This window comes from Crinia signifera, chromosome 3 (genome assembly GCF_055691185.1).
Source record: "Crinia signifera chromosome 3, ASM5569118v1, whole genome shotgun sequence".
Classification (NCBI taxonomy): Eukaryota; Metazoa; Chordata; class Amphibia; order Anura; family Myobatrachidae; genus Crinia; species Crinia signifera.
The window spans coordinates 114,204,331-114,223,167 of NC_139219.1; the positions used below are offsets into that span (position 1 = coordinate 114,204,331).

General features: G+C 47.2%; 1 protein-coding gene across 3 annotated transcripts in view; it reads right to left on the minus strand.

Moving 5' to 3' along the window:
* Positions 1 to 18,633, minus strand: part of RNASET2 (ribonuclease T2) — a 172,011-nt gene extending 153,378 nt beyond the window's left edge. Inside the window, exons 1-2 of one of the 3 annotated variants that reach the window (XM_083176384.1) lie at positions 18,496 to 18,633; positions 18,040 to 18,172 (exon numbers count right to left, since the gene is read on the minus strand). The gene's annotated coding sequence lies outside the window, so the exon portion shown is untranslated. Of the gene's footprint in view, positions 1 to 17,973; positions 18,173 to 18,495 lie in introns of those variants that run through there. The other 2 variants (XM_083176386.1, XM_083176385.1) reach the window with 2 other exon arrangements.
* Between the last annotated feature and the right edge of the window lie 204 nt (positions 18,634 to 18,837).

Genomic DNA, 18,837 nt, shown 5'->3' on the forward strand with positions numbered 1-18,837 from the left:
TCCATCATTCTTGATAGCTTAAAATGAGATGTATGAGCCTTTCTTCTCTCACACCATCGAATGTAAGTCTTCCAGACTCTATAATAATTTGCCGAAGATACAGCTTTTCTGGCTTTTATCATAGTCTGTACTACTGCCTCAGAAAACCCTTTTCTTTTCAAAATGGTGGTTTCAATAGCCAGGCCGTCAAAATCAATCGATCTGAATCCAGGTGATTGAAAGGGCCTTGTCTTAGAAGGTCTGGTCTCAGAGGTAGACGCCATGAGTCCACAGACAACCTCTGAAGCCTCGAGTACCAGGATCTCCTTGGCCAATCTGGGGCCACTAAGATCACTGGAACCTTCTGCCCCTGTATTTTCTTCAGAAGTCTCGGTAACATTGGTACTGGTGGGAATGCATAAAGGAGATCTCCCTGCCAGTGAATAGTCATGGCATCCACTGCCTCCGCTAGTGGATCCCTTGTTCTGGCATAGAACCTGGGCACTTGACGGTTGATCCTGGATGCCATCAGGTCCACATCCGGAGTTCCCCACATCGAAGTGATTTGGTGAAACACCTGAGGGTGTAAGCTCCATTCCCCTTCCTTGAGCTCCTCCCTGCTCAGGAAGTCGGCTTCTATATTCTCTATTCCTGGGATGAATATAGCCGATACAGCTGGAACATTCTGTTCCGCCCATAGGAAGATTCTGGATACCTCCCACATGGCCAATCTGCTGCGTGTACCTCCCTGGTGATTCAGATACGCCACAGCTGTGGCATTGTCGGTCTGAATCCTCAAAGGGAGGTTCTGTAACCTGTCTCCCGCCAAGGAAATGACTTTCCAGACAGCTCTCAGCTCCAAGATGTTGATTGGTAACGCTGATTCCTCTGCCGTCCACAGGCCCTGAAGCCTGAGATCCAGGACTATTGCCCCCCAGCCCCTGAGACTGGCGTCGGTAGTTACTATCAACCAGTCCCAGGTCTGTAATGACCGACCCCACTGAAGGGAATCTACTTCTGTCCACCATTTCAAAGATTCTCGGGTGTCCGAAGACAGCACTATCATCTCGGATTTCATGGTCAAAGTGTTTCCTGACCAAGCTGACAAAATGTTCCATTGGAACCTCCGAGAGTGGAACCTGGCAAATTGAAGCGTCTCGAATGACGCCACCATCTTCCCCAGGAGCTTGAGGCACCTCCATACTGAAATGCTCTGAGCCCTGAGAATCTCCTGGACTAGGGTGACCAGATCCCTGGCCTTTACCTCCGGGAGGAATACCCGATGAAGATGGGTGTCCAGTATGACTCCCAAGAATTGGAGCCTTTGTGACGGTACCAACTGAGATTTTTGCAAATTTAAAATCCAGCCGTGAGCCTGCAAAAAACTGATGGCCTCTGCCAAGTGACTCTGCAGCATGGCTGCTGACTCTGCTTTGAACAGGAGATCGTCCAAATAGGGTATTACTGTGATTCCCCTGAGCCTCAGCACCGCCGCCATTACTGACATTATCTTTGTGAATACCCTTGGCGCGGTTGCTAGCCCAAAGGGTAACGCCCGGAATTGTAAATGCAGGTCTCCTATGGCAAACCTCAACAAGGTCTGATGTTCCGGGTGTATAGGAACGTGCAAATATGCGTCCTGGACATCCATGGACGCCAAAAATTCTCCCTGGTCCAGACTCAGGAGTACTGACCGTAGAGACTCCATTTTGAAATGGTCTACCCATAAATGAACATTTAGAGACTTCAAATTTAGTATTGGTCTGAAAGACCCGTCTGGTTTGGGCACCAGGAACAGCGTGGAGTAAAAGCCTTTCTTCCACTCTGTCTTGGGGACTAGCGTCACCACCCCTTTTTCCAAAAGGGAGTGCGCTGCTCTCACAAGGGCTGTACGCAGCCGTGCCTCCTTTGGTAAGGATGTGGGAATGAACCTCTTCGGAGGTGGCCCTCTGAAAGGGATTTTGTAACCCTGTGTTATGATGTCTAGCACCCAGGCATCCTGGTCTAGAGAAGCCCAAGCGTCCCTGAAGAGCGTGAGACGCCCGCCCACTTTTGTCACTGTCGGGCAAAGCCCCTGACAGTCATGCAGAGGGTTTATCCTCTCCTTTATTGGCAGGCTTCTTGTGAAAAGAGCCAAATTTTGACTTTTGTGTCTTGCCTCTAGAGGGCTGAAACCTTCCCCTGAAAGACTGTCCTCGAAAGGACGCACCACCTCTAGGGGAGGGCCGAAAGGACGGCTTAAAAGCAGAAAATCTGGACGTCTGCTTTGCTGAGGAGGCCGGCAGGAATGTACTTTTGCCGCCTGTGGCCTGTTTTATAATCTCCTCTAATTCGGTACCAAAGAGTACCTTTCCTTTGAAGGCTAATGTTTCCAGAGCCTTCTTGGACTCATTGTCTGCTTCCCAGGCTTTTAGCCAAAGCACTCTCCTGGCATTAATGGAGACTGTGGACACTCTGGTTGCCATTTTAATAGCTTCCTCCTCTGCTTCAACTGCATATTCTGCTGCTGCCTTAATCTTTTCTGCCAGCAGTAATGCACCCGGGTCAGCCTGCAGCATGGTGCATAATTCACCAGCCCACTCTATCATGGCCTTAGAAACCCAGGCTGAAGCAATAAGGGGTCGTAAGGTAAACCCCACCCCTTCAAAGATAGCCTTGAGGTTTCCCTCCAGCTTTTTATCCACAGAATCTTTAAAAGCTGCACCGCCCTGTACTGGTAATACAGTAGCCTTGGACAAACGTGCCACTGAAGCGTCCACAACTGGGACCTTTTCCCAGAGCTCCGCATGAGACTCTGGCATGGGGTACAGACTAAGGAATCGCTTAGGCATCTGAAGCCTCTTATCAGGAGTTTTCCAAGCCCCTTCTAACAATTCCTGTAACCCCTCATCTGAAGGAAAAGTAACAGCCTCCTTCCGCTGTCGCTTAAAAACACCTTTAACAGGAGTCTTATCCTCCACAGTCAGCTTTAAAGCCTGCTTCACAGCTATAATGAGATCCTCTATACCAGCAGCAGAGTTCTCTTCCAAATCATCACCCTGATCCCAGGGGATGTCAGTATACTCTCCTTCCTCTTCATCTACCACAGTAGTTAAGGCATAAGACCTTCTAGGGGTCCCTGCCACATCATCCATTTTGTCCAGCATTTCACTGAACCTGTTAATCCCTTTTGCAGTATCCTGCATCACCTGGATAAGTGCAGGATCTGCCTGGGTAAGAGGCAAGGAGCCAGACGACTGCTGAGATGATGGCATAGGTCTCTGTGATTCTACCAGCCCATCACTCTGCCTGTCCAAAAGCTGCACCAAAGCGTTTACTGACCTGCCTAGGGCCCTGGCCCACGCAGGTTCCATATGCTCTGCCCTATGGGGATCACTGCCCATGGGTCTCACATCAGCGCAAGTAATACATAAGCCCCCCTTGGCCATCTGCTCAGGGACAAATTTTTGTGTGCAAACATTGCACGCGCTCAGTGCATTAAGGGCTCCCTCCCCCAAAACCACAGCCTGATGCTCAGACATGACGCAAGTGATAAAAGTATATCTATCAGTATACACAGTGCAAACAATGTACAAGCGTTTATACAGAGGCAATGCACCCAATCACTTATCTGTCTGTTGGTTTCAACTGCGGGGAAGCGATGCCCAGGAAATCCAAGTCACTCTGCCAGGATCAGTAAGCCAGCTCAGCTCCGCTGCAAGCGTTCTGAAAGGCGCCAAAGTCAGAGTGAAGGAAGAGACCACAGGTCCCTGCTGCTGCGGGGTCCGTGACCTTTTGGCGCCAACCACCCCCAGCAAGCCGCTCCTTAGGTAGGATTTCCTAGTTCCAGTGTCTCCCCCTCAAATGGGGATCACTTGGAACATGCCTGTCACAACGCTGCTGTCCTCTCATCTAGGAGCTCAGCGTGTAAGCTCCGCATAAAATGGCCGCCGCCATCACGGAGCGCCTGTCCCCCATGATCCCCACCTAAGCGTGGAGCCGGTTTCAGGGTACTCCGGAGCCCAGGCAGCCTTTTAGAAAAGGCTATAAGCGCTGCACAGGGAGACCAGACAGCGTCTCCCCTGTGCACAGTGAGCTGACAGGACGCGCTTCTGTCAGCTCCTGCTGCGCAAGCAGTGTGAGGATTCACTATGAGAATCCTCACACTGTGCCTACCTAGCTAGGGTAAAAGTTAATAAAATAATAAAAATCCCCTAACTACTCTAATTCTTCGGCTGCTCCTGCAGCCCTTTAGAATAGCACCCACTCCAGTGGGCACCTAACACGAACTGAAGAGTCCAGGGATGCAGTAGGGGAGGAGCCTACCCTCTAAAACTTTAGGATAGGTGCCTGGCTCCTTCGGACCCTCCTACATCCCAGTGTTGAGCTGTGTCACCAGGACCATTGAAAGAGAAATATATATTTGGTATACGTATATACATGCCTATACTTACATCTAAATTACTATTTGTGTGCTATAAGTGCTTGTGCTTGTGAATCAGTTTCTAATTCCTGGAGAATCGTGTGTATGGTTGCTCTTGGGCCCAGTAAGTGAAATTTGTGTATTTTGTGTATTAACCTATGTGTATTTACCCCCCCTTCCCTCCCCTTTTACCCCTCTTCCTTTGATGGCGTCTGAGGGATCCCTGCATTCAGGAGAACAGACAAGAGAAAAAAAAACATTCTTATAGCCGCCCTGCAAACCTTAGAAAAAAAATAAAAAAAGTAAGAAATAAAAATACATATATAAAAAAAAGAAAAAGAAGAAAAGAGAAAAAAAAAAAATAATGATAATAATTAGTTTAAGAAAAAAGAATAAATCACTTATTTGTTAACCTAACTATATTGTGCCAGCCACTAACAGCATTCAGCTGTTGTAACTCTATTATTTCCTTCTTATTTGTTTTCCACCTACCCAAGTATATCCTTAAGGAGATATACAGTCAACAAATGTCAACAAATTATTCGGTATTATATAGTCATACTTATGCCCCTACCAATAGCTTAGCCTCCACATCTGTATCAAGTGATCCTTTACAGGCCATCTAAATATCCCTTGTATTCTCCTCATTCTCGCCCAATCCAGAAGTATACCACCTATCCCATTTTTCTAAGAATTTTGGGGTGGCTCCTCGTATTTTGTACATATATCGTTCATGCCGTGCCACCTCGTTAACTAGTGCTCTCCACTTATATATATTTGGGGATTCTCGTGCAAACCAAATCCTTGCTACTACCACTTTTGCCAACGTAGTAAGGCATAGGACTTATCTATATATGTTATTTGAGTACCTTTCTTCCAGATCTAACCCGAATAGACAAATCAGTGGATTGATAGTAGGAAGTGCAGGGGTAGTGAACCACACATCTCTCCAGACTTTCTCCCAAAATTCATATATAATTGGACATTCCCAAATCATATGCCAAAATCCTGCATTTTCCCCTTGACACTTAGGACAATGTGAGTTATCCCTAAGACCAGCCCTCTGAAGAGACACCGGTGTCCGGTAAGCTCTATGAAGAACATAGAAAAATACTTGCCTATATCTAATGCATGGAGTTGTATATTGTAGTGACCCCAAGATCTTATTCCACTGTTCATTAGAAAGAGACCCCACATCTATTTCCCATTTTAATCTAAGTTTAGTAATTTGATTTGGAACTGGTATATCATTAATAAGTGCATATATTGTGGACATCTTGCCCCTCTGTACTAGGTTGAGTAACATTTGAGTAACATAAGATTTGGGTGTTTTATTGTTTCTGTGCAGGGTAAATACTGGCTGCTTTATTTTGACACTGCAATATAGATATCAACTTGAAGTTCACCCAAATCTAACTCTCTCTGCACATGTTACATCAGCCCCACCTGCAGTGCACATGGTTTTGTCCATTAGAGAGTGATTATGCCTTTGCGAGTAAACCAAAATAACCCCCAAAGTATATATTTTGATGGATTAAAGTTGTCGTCTTATTCACCTCTCATCAAGCCTCGAGTACATCTTGTATATCTGATTAAACAGGTCAACTTTTAATTGGCATAGTGACACTTATTGTTATTACAGTACAATACAACGGGTATTATTAATAAGCAATGTTCTGCACTTGTATTTAAAATTTAAAATCTCATAAAAAAAACCTATTGAATTAAAGACAAAACTCCTCGGCCTCGATGGAGTACATCTTCTGTCTGCATAACTTAAGAAATAATCCCCTTAGAAATTGATTAAAAACATCTGGGAACACTAGACTACAGGTATAGTAAAGAAAAGAAAAAAAAATGTTAATTATGGAGTGGATTACAGAATATTGCTTTTATGGTTTATGTACATTCACCTTTAACCCTATGAGGTCTGCACCACAAAAAAAGCGAAGGAAATTTTTTTTGGTACTTGTGTATTATCATGGCGCCCGTCGTGTCGCATACCACTAATTAAGGTATGCGATGGCATGCGATGGACCCGATTTGAGGCTTTTCCCGGGATGAGTGTACAAGTTTAATATCGCGTAGCATCGCATGCCATTATAGTAGCATGCAATGCGACGCGATTTCAATGTCAAATGCCCACCCAGACCCGATTTTTAATTGATTCCCCACCCTGATGGGTAATGACAATGTTAAATGCCCCCCCCACTATCAACGCCAATCCGAAGCGTGGCGAGCGACGGCGGTACGCGTCCTCCGACCTTTACATACCCCCACTATCCACGTCAGCGTGGAGTTGATTTTATATAGTGTAGCGAGTCACCGAGCCTGAAGCGTGGCAAGTATTACGCGTGCGCTCACCACGCTGCGGGCTCGGTGGCTCGCTGCGCTCGCCACACTATATAAAATCAACTACACGCCGACGTGGATAGTGGGGGTATGAAAAGGCCGGAGGACGCGTACCGCCGCCGCTCGCCATGCTTTGGGTTGGTGTTGATAGTGGGCTGGCGTTGACAATGGGGAGGCATTTAACATTGTCAGTACCCATCAGGGTGGGTGTACAATGTAAAATCGGGTCTGGGTGCCTGTACAATTAAAAATCGGGTATAATCGCGTCTCATCGCATCCGACGCAATTTTGTGGTTGTACAATGCCCTGCGATGGTAATCGGGGGCGCTGTGATAATACACAAGTACCGAAATTTTCTTTGCATTTTTTATTCACTGAGGATAATATTAACAACAACCAACAACAATCAATAGTTTTTTAAAATGAGACCCCACAGTTTTTAAGATATAGGCCTCTACTAAACGGTTGAGAAATCCGTTCGTAATTGACTTTTTTTTTTTTGGTGTGGACCTCAAAGGGTTAATAAAATGGCTAAGTTATTTCTCAGTAAGGGGTCTCCAGCCGAAGGTCCCATATGGTTTCCCTTGTGTGTGGCCCCATATATCTAGCATTTACTGTAGTAAACAGACCTACTGATATGGCTACCATCATATTTTATTTCATCTTTCCTAAATTCTAAATATATTTGAAACTTTCCAACTCATTAAACTAAAGGCCCATACACACTAGAAGATTTTCATTTCAAAAGACTTTGGCAAAATCTTTGATAGATATCACCAAAGTAGTGCGTACACACTGAACTATTTTCCCAAAGAGCAAAAGATTTTCAGGAGGCGAAAGACTTTGCTGAAAATCTTTCATTGAAAGGCGATTTACATAATGGGCTGGGTTTGAATTCGAAAGGCGGGAGCAGAGGCCATTATATTTAGTGCATCTCTGTCCTTGGGGCCTGATACAGAAGTAATGTAAACCCCACCCTATGCTGCTAGCTAAGGTTTTCTTTATCTTTGCCAGGGGTTACATGCTCTTTGCAAGGGGTTTCATGCTCTTTGCCAGGGGAAGTTACTCTGTGCACTGCACTCCGTGGTAAAGGAGACAGCCAGGGAATAGCAGTGGGAAACCCAGATGTCTCAGAACAAGTCTATCTGTCCGTGGCGCAGCTATTTGAAATGATGTGCCGGCTCGTGACTCACAAGCTAATCGAAGCTCGCAGCGTGACATCGCCTGATTGGTTGCCTGGCCACTAGTCCGATTGGCTCAGGAGTCGCGAACCGGCGCGTCATTTGAAATAGCCGTGCCACAGATGGATAGACTTGGTCTGAGACAGCCGGGTATATATTACTGGCTAATAAATTGAGTAAATAATCATTAGTGGGTAGTGGTGCCAGTGATATATACATTGCTGGCACTGCCAGCAATCTATATATTACTGGCTTATGATATGCATTGGTGCCCAGTGGTGCCAGTAATATATAAATTGCTGGCACATGCCAGCAATGTTTATATTACTGGTTTAAGGATCTCATTGGTGCCAATAATATATACATTGCTGGCACATGCCAGCAATGTATATATTAATGGTTTAAGGATCTCATTGGTGCCCAGTGGTGCCAGTAATATATACATTGCTGGCACATGCCAGCAATGTATATATTACTGCCTTATGATACGCATTGGTGCCCAGTGGTGCCAGTAATATATACATTGCTGGCACATGCCAGCAATGCATATATTACTGGTTTAAGGATCTCATTGGTGCGCAGTGGTGCCAGTAATATATACATTGCTGACACATGCCAGCAATGTATATATTACTGGCTTAACAGGGAAAACATTGGTGGACAGTGGTGCTCCGTGAGGAGCAGTACAGAGGAAGGCAGAGGGAGCAGGGTGTAGGGGGGCGGGGCGTCAGCATGTTGGTCAGTGTGGCCGGGCAGCAGAGCTCAAGGCTGGGACCCGGCAGGAGGACAAGTGCGGCGGACCCGGACGGCGGGGGAACGAGGCTCTGCAGCATCCAGCCGCAGCAGCAGTGTGAGCGGGCAGCGCGGACCAATCCTGCCTGCACGGTAAGTATGACAGGCGAGGGGCGGAGGGGAGGGCGGGGATTCAGCGGGGCGGTCCGCCGGGCTGAAAGTGGTTAATCTTTCAGCCCGGCCGGCGTACACACATGGCGATGATGGATGAAAAACCATCCATCATCGCCACATCTGCTGGTAAAACCAGCAGATGAACCACTTAACTAGCGATGATGCGGGAGCGCGCATCATCGCTAGTCGGCAATCTCTGGGGCATACACACTGGGCGATTTTCAGTCGAAAATCGCTCAAAACAGCTGTTTTGACCGATTTTCAGCTGAAAATCGTCAAGTGTGTATGGGCCTTTAGCTTGTTTTTACTTGTAATACTTCACAGGAGTTTGAACGTTTTGCTTACGCAAAAATGACTTCTCTCATTTCCCTATTCCATAAATATACTGTTGACATCTCATTGCATGTGTCATATTAATCAAACCCTGACTATTTTCTACCTGTCTTGCAAGCATATTTGTGCTCATGCACTTATTGTTATATGTATTTTAGGATGCAAAAAGAACCTAAAATGTTTAATGTTCAACTATTTAATAATTATTTGACTATATAAATAATGGCTTTACAGATTACGAACAATTTCATATAATCCCTTTATGATTAATATTTTCAAAACATGGTATATTGAAGTAAATTATTAAAATGTCCCAGTTTTACATTTCTACTTATATCGTGTTGCCAATATTAGATTATCACAAATGCAAGCTTTAATTTTTGTCTTCACACAACAGCAGATACAAATATTAGACCTTTTGTTCTATATTTACTATTAAAATTTGTGACCCATCATTTTCCAAGTTGCTAGTCTCTCTCTCTCTCTCTTTCCTCACTCAGGGTTAAATGTATGAAGCAGTGATAAGGGAGGGGAAGTGATAAAGTGCCTGGTACTTCATTACCGGCCAATCAGCTCTTGACTGTTAAGTTACAGGCTGGATTTAAAAAGGAACAGTTGTTAGGAGCTGATTGACTGGTGATAAAGTACCAGGCACCTTGTCACTTCATACATCTACCCCTCAGTCGTGTACTCCATATGCTGACCTGGTATGTCCATCCAAGCAGAAAGAGTTAATGGAAAATGGGCCCACAGTGGTCACCAACCCGTCGCTCGCGAGCTACCGGTAGCTTGCGGCAGCGAATCGGGTGGCTCGACCACTCTGCAGCCTGCCTGCCCAACCGCCCCTCTATTATTTGCTGCCGGGAATCCCTCTGAGCCGGCCATGAGGAGAGCGCATTGCGCGTCTCTCCTACCCCTCACTGTGCAGCCCTGTGACTGGGCTGCCCCTCCGCCAATCAAAGCTCGCAGGCCAGCAGCCAATCAGGAGGCAGCCCGTGAGCTTTGATTGGCGGATGGTCCAGTCACAAGGAAGTGAAGGGAAGGAGAGACCACGGTGTGCTGTGCTCTCCTTCCCTGAGAAGGGAAGCAGTGACGGCGGGATGGCGACACAGGACACAGCACCACAGACAGCGGAACTGCAGGGGGATGCCAGACTGTCCTCTCCCCAACAGCTGCTGCTGGGAAACCGGCACTGTGGGGCATACTCATTGTTGTCACTGTGGGGGCATACCTGTTTCTGGCACTGTGTGGGCCATACCCGGTACGTGGGAGTATTCCTATTTCTGGCACTGTGGGGGCATACCTGGCACTGTGGGAGCGTAATGCGTATCTGGCCCGATTGGGGGAATGTGCGTATCTGGCCCGATTGGGGGAATGTGCGTATCTGGCCCGATTGGGGGAATGTGCGTATCTGGCCCGATTGGGGGAATGTGCGTATCTGCCCCTTTTGGGGGAATGTGCGTATCTGCCCCTTTTGGGGGAATGTGCGTATCTGCCCCTTTTGGGGGAATGTGCGTATCTGGCCCTTTTGGGGGAATGTGCGTATCTGGCCCTTTTGGGGGAATGTGCGTATCTGGCCCTTTTGGGGGAATGTGCGTATCTGGCCCTTTTGGGGGAATGTGCGTATCTGGCCCTTTTGGGGGAAACCGGCACAGTGGGGCATACTCATTGCAGGCACTGTAGGGGCATACCTGTTTCTGGCGATGTGGGGGCATACCCAGTACCATGGGGGTATTCCTATTTCTGGCACTGTGGGAGGCATACCTGGCATGTGGGAGCGTATATATGTGTACCGGGCACTATTGGGTGAAAGTGTGTACCGGGCACTATTGGGTGAAAGTGTGTACCGGGCACTATTGGGTGAAAGTGTGTACCGGGCACTATTGGGTGAAAGTGTGTACCGGGCACTATTGGGTGAAAGTGTGTACCGGGCACTGTTGGGGGAAAGTGTGTACCGGGCACTGTTGGGGGAAAGTGTGTACCGGGCACTGTTGGGGAAATGTGTGCATCGGGCACTGTTGGGGGAATGTGTGCATCGGGCACTGTTGGGGGAATGTGTGCATCGGGCACTGTTGGGGGAATGTGTGTATCTGGCACTATGGGGGGAATGTGTGTATCTGGCACTATGGGGGGAATGTGTGTATCTGGCACTATGGGGGGAATGTGTGTATCTGGCACTATGGGGACATATGTATATCTGGCACTATGGGGACATATGTATATCTGGCACTATGGGGACATATGTATATCACACCCCCATTTTCATTGGACGCACCTCATGTGGCTACACCCATTTTTTGACACGCGCCTACAGTACTGAATGTGGCATAATGTTTCTGGGGCATTACCCCGACCCCCACTGTATATGATAGAGACAGTATATTCATTCTCGATTACTATATAAATACATTCAGGTTACCTTTACAGTTAAATACGAACAAAGATGGTAACTATATGATCAGTATCCATGTTACTAGAACAGTATACCATCAATTTCACGTTTATACCAATACCAGTTGAAAACACATATTATATCAGCAGCAGTGACTAGCACTGAGGTCAACGGTTTACAGGGCAAATATTGGATGGGCTGGGCTGGATAGGGACACAGCTGTATGGACGGGGGGGGGGGGGATCTGGATAAGATGGAGGGCCATTAAGATGGGGTGGGAGGGTAAAACACTAGCCCGGGAATCGGGATTGAGCATTTTTCAATTCCTGGAATCCCGGGATTGGCATCTCCAAAAGAAAATTTGGTACTCTTTACCTAGAACGGCGCCCATCGTATGCACTAAAAAACGGGTGCGATGCGATGCCCGCGATTTCCCATAGGGATCAATGTTAAAAGTGAGATTGGACGCGATTTTAGTGTTCAATGCCCGCGATTTTTCCATAGGAAACAATGTTAAATGGACAACAGAGCCCAAATAGTCACCCTAAAGTCTGAAATGGCCCCCACAATTGTTAACGCCACCCCACGATCAACATCAACCCGAAGCGTGGCGAGCGCAGCGAGCCCGCGAGGGGCGGCGGTACGCGTCCTCCGACCTTTTCATACCCCCACTATCCACGTCGGCGTGGAGTTGAGAATAGAATAGTGTGGCGAGCGCAGCGAGCCCGAAGCGTGGCGAGCGCAGCGAGCCCCGTGAGGGGACGCGGATACCTTCACAGGTAAACGCCTCCCTTCGCGGGCTTCACACGTATCCGCGTCCGCTCGCCACGCTTCGGGCTCGGTGGCTCGCTGCGTTCGCCACACTATTCTATTCTCAACTCCACGCCGACGTGGATAGTGGGGGTATGAAAAGGTCGGAGGACGCGTACCGCTGCGCTCGCCACGCTTCGGGTTGACGTTGATCGTGGGGTGGCGTTAAAAATTGTGGGGGCCATTTAAGACTTCAGGGGGACTATTAGGGCTCTGTGGCCCATTTAACATTGTTTCCTATGTAAAAATCGCGGGCATTGAGGCATTTAACACTAAAATCGCGTCCAATCTCACTTTTAACATTGATCCCTATGGGAAAATCGCCAATCGCGGGCGCCGTTCTAGGTAAAGAGTACCGAAAATTTCCCTGTGCCCCACAGTGACAGACTTTTGGGGAGCGGTGGAGAGGGGCATGACGTGTGCATCGGGTGAGACCTGGCGGTGAGCGTGTTCCGGCGCAACACTCACTTACCTTTGAGTAGCGGCAGAGGGGGGCTGGCGACAGTGATGCGGAGGCAGGCAGTGGGTATGACATGTGCAGCGAGGGAGGCCTGGGTGCGAGCGAGTTCCGGTGCCACACTCACTTACTTTTGGGAAGCGGCAGAGGGGGGGCAGGTGGCGAGCAGGTTCCAGCGCTGGTGGTGCAGCACTGCAGCCTGCACAGCATGACTTATGACTGAATCACGCTGCGCAGGCTGCACGCCGGGTCGGGAACAGTGTCTAAGCAGGTGCTCAGACTCTGCCCGGTATTAGACTGCGCATGTGCAGTCTAATCCCAAAATCCCGGGATTGGAGCAATTGAAATCCTGGCCATTTTGGGGCCAAATCCTGAGACCCCGCCGATCCCGGGATTAGCCACCCAACCTGGGAAAAGGGTCACACTGGGCTGAATGGGGGGATACATTGCCTGGGCTGGCCGGAGGGGGGCATGGACAGTAAGATTATTTTATTACAATTGACTTATGCTGCTTTCCCACTGCAGAAACGGGTCATTACCCGTTTTTTTTTTTAACGGTTTTTAAACGGCAAGAGCCATAAAGACCCTTTCCCACTGCAGCTTTTAAACTGTAAATTACCGTTTAAAAGCCGTTTTTGGCACATTCACACTGCAGTTTAAAAACCCGTTTAACCCATAAAAAAAAAAAAAAAAAGAAGAGCGTGGGGTCCCCCCCACAGCTGTAACCAGCACCAGGCTGAAAGAGCCAGGCCGGTAATTAAAAATCAAGGAACCCGACAAATAGGGGTTCCCCCGATTTTTAACAACCAGCCCCAGGCTCCAGGTCCGGGGCTGGTTCCCAAAATACGGGGGACAAAATTAGTAGGGGTCCCCCGTATTTTAAGAACCAGCCCCAGGCCAAAACAGCCAGCAGGGTAATGCCACAGCCGGGTGGAGATTTTTTATACAAGTCCCCTAGCCAAAGCATTCATCCCTACCGACCAGTCAGCCTGGCCAGTCCCCCCCCTCCAGAACTTACCTGACCAGGCTGAAGCCTGGTGCTGTCCCCGGTGGCCCTGTGCGGTGGCCACCGGGCTGATCATTGTGTAAAAAACAATAGGTTTTTCATCTATTTTTTAACTGTGGAACTATGAGTCCCAGCAAGCCTCCCCCGCAAGCTGGGACTTGGAGAACCACAAATCCCAGCCTGCAGGGCATTAAAGGGCCCGCTGGGTCTTGTAGTTCCACAGTAAAAAAAATGTTAAATAAATACACACTGACACATTAGAAAAATAAAAGTTTAATACATACATTACACAAACACACTGATACGTACCTATCTTGAGCCCAGGGTCCGGTCCGGTGGCTTGGTTCCGGGGTACCAGGGCTGAAGAGTCCGGGGTCCTGGATCCGTAGTAATCCAAAGGGGGACCTGGGGAAGCAAATCCTACTCACCTGCTCCTGTGGCGGCCACCCCGGCATCTGCTGTTGAAGTCGCGCTGCTCCCGGCTGCAGTGGTACCAGCTCCGCCTCCGCTGTACACTAGAGAAGCAGAGATCCTTCTTCCTCTGCGTTTCTACTCAGAATGATTACTGGCCAATCAGGAGCCGAGAAAGTCGGCGTACGCTTGACTGCACACCTAGTGTGTTAAACCCCACTTCCCTTCCCCCCATATGATTGTATTTTGATCTGTTTAGGCCGGTGGCGACACAGGGTATCCATAGCACACGGTTCCCTGTAGTACAGTGACGCGGACTCTAGCGCAAGAGCCGTGTACACTCCTGTCTGATCTGACACGCAAGAGCGAGGTAGTGCACGGCGGCACACCTCAGACACAGCTCTGCGGTCAGCACATAGGCTGTGGAACTAGCGGCTCCAGCCAGCCAGCCCGTGTTCAGGCGCTTATCGCTACTGCATAGTGAGCCCCGGGAATATATACATTGTATCTAATAATTGTTACATCCTGGATAAGCATATACACTGTAATACGGTCAATACCAGACATAACTTTTCCACTCTTAAATTTCAACCACCGTGCTTTATAAAATTATTCAGGGACAGTGTGAAGAGGGGTCCCACTAGGTGAGTATATGTTATATCCTTTTTAAATCACTCAATGTTGTCCTATGTGTTTTTCGTGTTTTTTTTATATCTTCGCAACTATTTTAATGAAACCAATAAAAGTCATGTTTTATTATTAAATTCTCTTTTGGTGCACCAACCAGACACCCTTTCTCTGTCCTCCCCAATATATTCATTCTGTGTCTATGGTAGCACACCCTCGCATATCGAAATATTGAATACTAATAGTGCCCAAAGAGGGTCCACTCGCATAATAAGTTTGTGATTTCTGTGCGACTGGCACAGCTCTCCCTAATCTCAAGACCAGTACACCATTTAAGCAAGGTTCAAAAAGCTGTATTTAGAAAAATGCTTTTGTAATTACAATCCATTGTTTTAAAAAAAAATCTGCATAAGCACACAAACATTTATGAGGGTACTTATATTCCCAGGGCACTAGCAGCATATTCCAACCTTGGCACACATTCCTATCAGTCACACAATTGCTGCCAGTGCCAGAGGCGGCTCCCCCATCCTGACTTGCACTGCTGCTCATTCGCGGGACTGCCCACACTCAATCTCTGTCTCCCCATCTCAGAATATGGAGCGTCCCTGGCAAAAGGACTACGCCCCCTGGTCTATGGTAATGACAATAACCTTGAAATAAAACACTGGATGTTCCCTTGCTGACACCCACTTTCCACCCCTCCTGGAGCAAATAACCCGGCAAAAGTGAAGCTTTCCTTAGTTGTTCCCAGGGTTTGCACATGCGCATATTCAAGCATGCGCAAACCCGAACATTGGGGACAGATCCAAATTTGACCCATAACGAATGGGTCTGCATTGACCCCTTAGTACACAAGGCAATTGTTTTGTTATGAGGTATAACACATGGGGGTGACATATAGCAATTTAGGAGTGCCAGATTGAGATTACATCCCCCCACAACCTAAAAGTGTTCTGGCGCCCCTGGTACTGAGCAATATCAGCGGCATCCCTGCATTGGCAACTGCATATGCATTCTGCAGCACTGCCCTAAATAACCATTTCCTCCATCAACTGTACACGCAGGACAATGTACGTACCACGTTGTCAACGATATAATGTTTAACATTATAGATTGTAAACTTGCAAGCAGGGCCCTCCAATCTCTATATCGGTTTGTTTTATTACTTTTGTTTCCAATAGTAAAGCGCAACGGAATATGCTGCACTATATAAGAAACTGTAAATAAATGAATTAAATAAATAAATGGGTACACACTAGACAATATGCACAAGATTTTTAATATCTTTATCATGCTATTGTTAACTTTTTTGTCTAGCGTTTATAAACCTTAAGACTATCTTTGGGACATTGCTCTATACAGCACCCTAAACATACACACACTGTAAAGGAGAAGAGTATCACTGCCGTGCAGGTGTTCCTGGAGGGCACCTTTATGTAGATCAGTGAGGTACGAGAGCCAGAAGGCAGCAGCTCCGCATGTGATCTGGTTAGGGATGGCCATCGACCATCGAGGATTAGAAATCATCGATGGTTTATGGCCGATGTCGAATAGTTTTGCCATCGATGGGGGAGAACCAGATGGTTTCCCACCATCGATGTAAAGCTTAAACGAATAGTTTCGGTTTTGCTTTTTCCCTACAGTGCCGTAACACTGAGCATAGCTCCGCCCCCGACACCCACGAAGCCCCGCCCCCCATTTTGATTGGCCCACAGGCCACTCAATCAGAGAAAATGGATGACCATCGATATGCAAAAACATCCATAGAATGGTTATAGACTATCGATGGGCAGTTGCACTTTTGCCATCGATGGCAAAGGCAACGATGGCCATCCCTAGATCTGGTCGATGGAGGCAGATGCCGCCCTTGCAGGCTTGGCAATGTTCGCTAATGCATACTTTGCCTAATATCCTCACTCCAGCCAGGCAGTTTTAGACCATCAGAGGAATCTCAGCTCATTGCTGTCAGGTCTATCATAAGGTGCGTACACAACGGGGCGATTTTGTACAATATCGCTGGAAATATGGTTGCTAATCGACCATATTGCCCACGATGGGAGTGTGCGCGCTCCCGTTTTTCCCCCTGTAGTGATCGCTGGTCGCAGGAACATGCTCCTGCGACCAGCTGATTACCACTGCCGGGCTCCCCCGGCAGTTTCTTTTTCATCAGCGACCATCTCTGGTCGCTGATGAAAAGGAGAAACTGAGCAATATATGGCAGAGCAATATATCTCCCCCGTGTGTACGGGGCTATAATGTTAATATACATTCCTCATGGTGAGGTCCCAAATTCCCCAAAGGTTGAACCTTGGAAAAGTGGAGTGTACCAACCAATCAGCTTCTAACAACCATTGTACAGGCTGTGTTTTGAATAATGACAGAATATTGCAGCCCATACACGGTCCGTTTAACACATCCGTTTGGGACTTAATTAGCACACATCGGATCGGATCCCTAGTGCATACAGTGTGCATGCACTGCGATCCGATCCGATGTATACCTAGTACAAAAAGTATGTGCAGCAAATACTTTTTGTACCGTACTATGTGATGCGCGGGAGCGCGAATCGCATAGTACAGAACGGAGCCATACACAACGGACCGTGTATGGGCTCCTTATGAATGATTGTTACTTTATTTCTCAAAAAGTTTGATAAATATCCCTGATTTCCCTATTTTCAAGTACAACTCTACTTTTAAAAGTGCAGTGTATCACATACTTGCCTACCTGACCCTCTCCATGCAAGAGGAGAAAATGCTCTGTTCCTGGACTTCCCTGGTAATGTAGGATTGCCATCACCTGTGGGGAGCTAGGTAAAGGCGGTTCACCACAGGTGATGGCAATCCTACATTACCAGGGAAGTCCAGGAACAGAGCATTATCTCCTGCATGGAGAGGGTCAGGTAGGCAAGTATGATGTATCATTGTCTAGTACCCATCCCAAAGTCACTTAGTAACGACCCCCACTTTAGCAAGTATGTTTTCTGATTACACTGCTTTTAGACAGCAACAATATACATGTCCATAGAGGTCGCTGCGATTACTTTTGTTAAGTTATAAAAAAAATATATATATAAGGAAAAGCAAATCGAGAAAAAGCAATTGTTCTACTCACTACTCGTCTGTCAATCCCACGATCCCAGGATTCACAAAGCAGACTGCAAATATTAGTAAATCATACCTGACACACCAGGAAGTCTCAGAAAACACAAACAGCACCTCCCCTCTCCCACACGGCAGCAGCTGCTTCCTCTTTTTGATTTTCATCAGATGACACAAGCAGCAGTGATTACAAATGCACGGAATGCTGCCACCTTGTGCATGGAATAAATCATAGCATCGTTAAAATATATGCAGGTATGAAGGGCTGAAGTAATAATCACTTAGGGCCAGATGTATCAAGCTTCGAAAAGTGATCAAATGTGATAAACAACCAGCCAATCAGTACCTACCTGCAATGACACAGGGTTAGTTTGAAAAATGACAGGTAGGAGTTGATTGGCAGGCTGTTAATCACTCTCCATTTTTTCTGTTTTTGAAGCATGATACATCTGGCCCGTAGTCTTGACATTTATGTGTACACTGTACAGTGGTTTTCACATGAGTCAGAATAAGAATATGGGCAGGATGCTCTAACCTTCGTGGCGTTTTCATCTTTTTTTCACGATTTTTTCGCTGTTGTAGCGCGCCGTTAGGGTCTTTGACTTCTCCATATGCTCTAATATCAGGGTTTCCGCATTCTTGTTGCGGTACTGTGCCCTTCTGCGATGCTGTATTTTTTTTTTCCTACCCACTGCGCATGCGCCCGCTGTCTGCTGGGCGGACACACACTGCGTGTCATGCGGACCAGCTTCTAAAAGCAGGTGCGCTCCTCATCTTCCTCTCCAGCCGGGCTGAGTTTCTCTTCTCCCCCTCATTTAATACATGTTAAATAAAGAGGTATGTTCTTTGGGTGCTTATTTATATATTTATTTGTTAT